Here is a 7,153-nt window from a genome sequence, read left to right as displayed (position 1 = left end):
TGCCCTCCTCCTGCGTGTGGTCAGGGCTCCCTGCTCTGCACTGCCTGCACCCCACCCCTCACCAGGCACACTTGCTCCCTGCCCCCATGGTCACCACCCCCTCCCGCATGCAGCCCTGCGTTTCCTTCCCTTTTCCATTCCTGTGTCTTTTGTTCCCTTTCTGTATTTGTTTCTCCTCTCGGCCTGTCTGCATGCAGGCCTGCCTTCCTCTCCCTCTCCTTTCTTATCCCCTCCTATAGTATCCTATCCTACCATGGGCCTTGCAGCTGCCTGAGCAGAGGGCGGGGACACAGCCTGCTGATCCAGTCGTGATGTGACGCTGTAATGGACAATTAGCATATTTCTCTATTATATATATAGATAATAACTCCTATTATGGCAAGGTCCCTAATTTAAAATTCTTCTATGAAGTTAAGATGTAGGATAGAAGTTTCTCTTGAGCTGGCAAGCTCAAAGTAATACTCCATACCACAGAGGCACATGTTAGGGTAACTCATTCTGAAACCCTACATACTCACTATGTACTGTCCCCCCTCACTTTACTTATTTATTTTCATTGTTAACAGTATTACAGATGTCTCCCATTTTTCTCCCTTGCCCCCCTCTACCCAGCCCCTGCCCTACTCCAGGCCTTTAACACACCATTGTCTGTGTCAATGGGTTATGCATATATGCATGTAAGTCCTTTGGTTAATCTCTTCCAGTTCCCCTCCCACCCTCTCCTCTGAGATCTGTCAATCTGTTCCATGCATCCATGCTTCTGGATCTACTTTGTTCATCAGTTTATTTTGTTCATTATATTCCACTTATAAGTGAGATCATGTGATATTTGTCTTTCTTTGACTGGCTTATTTCTCTTAGCATAATAATCTCCAGGTCCACCCATGCTGTCTAAAAGTATAAGAGAGACTTCTTTTTTACAGCCACATAATACTCCATTGTGTAAATGTGCCACAGCAGCTTTTTTATTCATTCACCTACTGATGGGCACTTGGGCTGTTTCCAGATCTTAGCTACTGTAAATAATGCTGCTATGAACATAGGTGTGAACATATTCCTTCTGATTGGTGTTTAAGGATTCTTATAATATATTCCCAGAAGTGGGATCACTGAGTCAAACAGAAGTTCCATTTTTAATTTTCTGAGGAAACGCCATACTGTTTTCCATAATGGCTGCACCAGTCTGCATTCCCACCAGCAGTGGACTAGGGTTCCCTTTTCCCCACATCATTGCCAGCACTTGCTATTTGTTGACTCATTAACAGTAGGCATTCTGGCAGGTGATACCTCATTGTTGTTTTAATTTGCATCTCTCTGATGATTAGTAACATTGCACATTTTTTCATATGTTTCTTGGCCATCTTTATGTCCTTTTTTGAGAAATGTCTATTTAGGTCCTTTGCTCATTTTTAAATTGGATTATTTGTCTTCCTTTTATTGAGTTGTATGAGTTCTTTATATATTTTGGAAATTAACCCCTTATCAGATGTATCAGTGGCAAATATGTTCTCCCATAGAGTGGGCTCCCTTTCACTTTGATGATGGTTCTTTCTGCTGTGGAAAGCTTTCTAGTTTGATGTAGTCTTATTTATTTATTTATTTATTTATTTATTCATTCATTCATTCATTTATTTATTTTTCCCTTTGTTTCTCTCTCCCTAGGAGATATATCAGTGAAAATTCTGCTATGTAAGATGTCTGAGATTTTGTTGCTTATGACTTCTAGGATTTTTATGGTTTTATGACTTACATTTAAATCTTTTATACATTTTGAGTTTATTTTTATGTATGGTGTAAGTTGGTGGTCTAGTTTCATTTTTTTGCACATATCTGTCCAATTTTCCCAGTACCATTTATTAAAAAGACTATCTTTACTCCATTGTGTGCTCTTGCCTTCTTTGTCAAATATTAACTGACTATAATGGTATGGCTCTATTTCTGGGTTCTCTGTTCTGTTCCATTGATCTATATGCCTGTTCTTGTGCCAGTACCAGGCTGTTTTGATTACAATGGCTTTGTACAATAGTTTGATATCCAGTATTGTGATCCCTTCAACTTTGTTCTTCTTTCTTAACATTGATGTGGTTATTTGGGGTCTTCTTTGATTCCATATAAAATTTTGGAGTATTTGTTCTAGATCTGTGAAATACTCGGTGATATTTTAATAGGGATCATATTGAATCTGTAGATAGCTTTGAGCAGTATGAACATTTTAATGATGCTAATTCTTACAATTCATGAACACTGTATATTTTTCCATTTGTTTGTATTTTCTTCTATTTCTTTTTTCAATTCTCTATCATTTTCTGAGTACATGTCTTGTACCTTCGTGGTTAAGTTTATTGCTAGTGTCTTATTTTTTTGTTTGTTTGTTACAATGATAAATGGGGTTGATTTTTTTTAGTTTCTCTTTCTTTGAGTTTATTATTGGTATATAAAAGTACCATCAATTTCTGGGTGTTAATTTTGTATCCTTCTGTGTTGCCAAATTCATTTATTAAATCTAATACTTTTTTTGGTGGAGTCTTTAGGGTTTTCTATGTACAATATTATGTCATCTATGAATAAGGACAGTTTTACTTCCTTCTTTCCAATTTGGGTGCCTTTTTTTTTCTTGTCTGATTACTGTGGCTAGAACTTCCAGTACTATATTAATAAGAGTGGTAAAACTGGACATTCCTGTCTTATTCTTAAGGGAAACATTTTTGTACTTTTAGTGGATTAAATATTTCATTTATTTTCTAGCTTAACACCACAGTATTAATTCCCAAAGGATTTATATATATTTTTTTATATATGACTGTGTAACCTAGTCAAATTTGTATAGTCCATATAGCTTAGAGTGTCAGTCATTCAAACAATAGTTAGGGTGTGAGCCTTACTCTGGGTCAGGCATTGGTCTTGGCATGGAAGATAGAGTAGTATAGAACAGAACATGGCTTCTCCCTCAAGGAACCTGCTTGTCTGGAAAAGATCACAAGACACTAAAAAAGCAGAGATGAGGAAGATCTGAGCCAATTTTAGTTGCTATCACTAATATTGGGAGACGTAAAGTCATAAACAAATGTCAACAACCAAACATAGAATCAGCCCATGAAATCAATAGTTCTCATGCAGGCACTGATGCTCAGATGTTATATGTGTTGAGTGTTTGAGTCAAGATTACTTGGGTTTGAATTCCAATTCCACCACTTAGCAGCTGTGTAATGTAAACACTAAACCCCAAATGCCTCAGCTTCCTTGCCTGTGAAATGAAAAGAATGACTACTCAAGAGAGATTTAAATTAGATAGTATAGGCAAAGTGTAATGCTAAGCAGGATTGTTCTATAAATTTAGCTTTATTGAATTAATAGCAATGAGCCCAAAATTTGTAGACCAATTAGGTAACGAATGTATTTTTGTTATGTTCAAATCAAGAGTTGAGCCATTTAATAAAGAGTTACAGGTTTAGAGGAGATGAGATTTACCACATTTCTCTTAACTCTCTGGATCTTGATTCATATCAGAATCACCTGGGGGATTTTTTAATTGATGTCCAGACTCCAACTCCAAAGTCTGATGCAATTGGTGTGGAGGGTGCCTTGGGCTTCAAGATTTTTAACCATAAATTAATGTGCAGCCAGGGTTGCCACCCACAGGTCTAACTAAATATGCAGAGTGAGCTGATCTGTTCTTGGGTCACAGGTAACTAATATAGTTGCTCGTGGCTTTCCCCTTATACACCCTCATTCTGAGTGAGCAGTTGTCTTGAAAACAACCGGTGGGCGAGACAGTTACATCCACCAACTGGTGCTAACAATTGGGACTGAGGCACCTATAATTATAACCACATGAGGCATTTGTGTGTCCTTATAGGACCAAAGCATATTCCTCATCCAGAAACTGTGAGAGGCCTCCAACAGCTGGAATTAGAAAGGTGGATTTACAGGGGCAGCTCCCATAGCCCAGCCTAGAGACTTTGGGCAAATCAGTCTGCCTGTTTCATTTTGGTTTGTTATCTGTGGAGAATGTTCTTCCTGCATACCCCACAGAACTATTGTTCGGTCCATGATAATTATGTTGATAAAGCACTTTGTAAACATAAAATAATATATGATTGAAATATAATTCTTAGTAGAGATTAGACATTTGCACTTTTTAAAACTGTAAAAACTGCTATTTTGTAAATTATAGTTTCTGCTATCCAAAGTTACATTTTCTATTGCATTACAGCAAAACTATGATGATTGAGACCATTTGCTATGGCAATTCTATGCATTAAATTTCACAAAGGCAATTCACTAAACTATGTAATAAAAATATTTTTAAAAGCAGATCCTAAAATTGAATGCAAAAAGAAGCAAATGAATCCCTGTATCAAATTATTATCAAGATTTCTTTGCAGTCCCTTTTGACCTTAGAATATGTCTCACTAAGTTAGGATTGTGTTCAGTAACTTGAATTACTCTGTTCCATACTGGACACAGTACCCTGATTGCTCATCTTTAGTGTCCTTATATTTCAAAGAAAAAAAAGGACTGCAACAAAATCTAAGCTCTAGTTTATAGATTTATGATAGCAATATTAGAATTATAATTCTAAAGCTATTTGTATATTGTAAAGCAAAAAAGTAAATATGTTATTCAAAACCAAAATTTGTAGTGTGGTCATGTAGAATGTTCTTGGTCTTAGAAGATGCCTGTTGAAAGTTTTCCAGTGAAACCTCATGATGTATGCAACTTTCTTTTAAATAATTCAGAAAAAAAGGCATGTGAAAAACATAACACAAAGGGAGCAAAATATGACCAATCAATGAATCTAGTTAAAGGATGAATAGTGATCATTATACAATTCTATTTTTTTCAAGTTTTCTAAATTCAAAATTTTTCAGGATAAAAAATATTTAGAGTTTGATCGGGATTTAGAGTTTGATTTAGCGGGAGCAGAGAGCGGACCCCAGAGAGCCCTGAGCAGCCCCACCGCCGCCGGCCGGCCTAGTTACCATCACACCCCGGGAGGAGCCGCAGCTGCCACAGCTGGCCCCAGTCACCATCACCGCAACCATGAGCAGCGAGGCCGAAACCCAGCAGCCGCCCGCTGCCCCCACCCTCAGCGCTGCCAACACCAAGCCCGGCACCACTGGCAGCGGTGACCCAGGTGGCCTCACATCAGCGGCTCCTGCCGGCGGGGACAAGAAGGTCATCGCAACGAAGGTTTTGGGAACAGTAAAATGGTTCAATGTAAGAAACGGATATGGTTTCATCAACAGGAATGACACCAAGGAAGATGTATTTGTACACCAGACTGCCATAAAGAAGAATAACCCCAGGAAGTACCTTCGCAGTGTAGGAGATGGAGAGACTGTGGAGTTTGATGTTGTTGAAGGAGAAAAGGGTGCGGAGGCAGCAAATGTTACAGGCCCTGGTGGAGTTCCAGTACAAGGCAGTAAATATGCAGCAGACCATAACCATTATAGACGCTATCCACGTCGCAGAGGTCCTCCACGCAATTACCAGCAGAATTACCAGAATAGTGAGAGTGGGGAGAAGAATGAGGGATCCCAGAGTGCTCCCGAAGGCCAGGCCCAACAGCGCTGGCCCTATCGCAGGCGACGGTTCCCACCTTACTACATGCGGAGACCCTATGGGCGACGACCACAGTATTCCAACCCTCCTGTACAGGGAGAAGTGATGGAGGGTGCTGACAACCAGGGTGCAGGAGAACAAGGCAGACCAGGGAGACAGAATATGTATCGGGGCTACAGACCACTATTCCGCAGGGGCCCTCCTCACCAAAGACAGCCTAGAAAGGACGGCAATGAAGAAGATGAGGAAAATCAAGGAGATGAGACCCAAGATCAGCAGCCACCTCAACGTCGGTACCGCCACAACTTCAACTACCGATGCAGACGCCCAGAAAACCCTAAACCACAAGATGCAAAGAGACAAAAGCAGCTGATCCACCAGCTGAGAATTCCTCCCTCCCGAGGCTGAGCAGGGCGGAGCTGAGTAAAAAATGCCGGCTTACCATCTTTACCATCATCCGGTTTAGTCATCCAACAAGAAGAAATATGAAATTCCAGCAATAAGAAATGAACAAAAGATTGGAGCTGAAGACTAAGTGCTTGCTTTTTGCCCCATGACCAGATTACTAGAACTTATCTGCATTATCTATGCAGCATGGGGTTTTTATTATTTTTATCTAAAGATGTCTCTTTTGGGTAATGACAAACGTGTTTTTTAAGAAAAAAAAAAAAAAAGCCTGGTTTTTCTCAATACACCTTTAAAGGTTTTTTAAATTGTTTCATATCTGGTCAAGTTGAGATTTTTAAGAACCTCATTTTTAATTTGTAATAAAAGTTTGCAGCTTGATTTTTTTCAAAAAAGTCAACAAACTGCAAGCACCTGTTAATAAAGGTCTTAAATTAAAAAAAATTAGAATAGTAATATATCTTATTTAGCATTTTATAAAACATTTTTTGCTATTTAACTCTAATCAGAATACATTATTTGTATCAGTAAAAATAAGCTAGATTTTGCTTCAGTAAAAAGCAGCATCAAAATATCAAGGGCTTAGAAAATCAAAGGTTTATTTTTTGTTCAAGCCATTTACCCATCACAGTCAACACAGAGAGTCCATGCAAGAACAGAAAGAGGGCTATGGGGAATCTTTCACAAATAGATATGCTTGATTGGAAATGTCACACACATTAATCATATAACCCAACTCACCCCTAAAGAAAATCTGATGAGCAATATTAACAACTGCTTTGTTCATATGTTTTATGCCACAGAAGTTCACAGATGTGGGAAGTTAACATAGTGTAGTGATTCTGTAGCCAGATTATCAGTTGCAGGCCAATTATTTACCAACTAATCTTAGGCAAGTTACTTAATTTCTTTGTGCCTCAGTTACATCTTGTGTAAAACTTGGACCTAATAATACCAACTGGGGAAACAATAGGTGATTTAACATAGTTAAAGCATTTAGAACAGTAGCTGGCATATTACTATCATCAACATATTTTCTAGTATGAAACTCAGTATCATTATAAAAATGTTTTAATGCCCCTCTGCCAAATCAAACAGTACAAAGATTTACAGAGAAAAGTTTCTCTCTCACATCTGAGTCTCATCAACCAGTTTTCCACCCCAGACACCAGGGGTCCTCAAA

The 7,153-nt window shown here is 38.6% G+C and overlaps 1 pseudogene; it reads left to right on the top strand.

Annotated features, from left to right (window-relative positions):
• The first annotated feature begins 4,937 nt into the window (after positions 1–4,937).
• LOC102424078 lies at positions 4,938–6,408 on the top strand (annotated as a pseudogene).
• The last annotated feature ends 745 nt before the right edge of the window (positions 6,409–7,153 follow it).

Source organism: Myotis lucifugus, unplaced genomic scaffold, assembly GCF_000147115.1.
Source record: "Myotis lucifugus unplaced genomic scaffold, Myoluc2.0 scaffold_50, whole genome shotgun sequence".
NCBI classification, from domain to species: domain Eukaryota; kingdom Metazoa; phylum Chordata; class Mammalia; order Chiroptera; family Vespertilionidae; genus Myotis; species Myotis lucifugus.
Note: the sequence above shows the minus strand (reverse complement) of the source record. Positions and strands in the feature narration are given on the sequence as shown.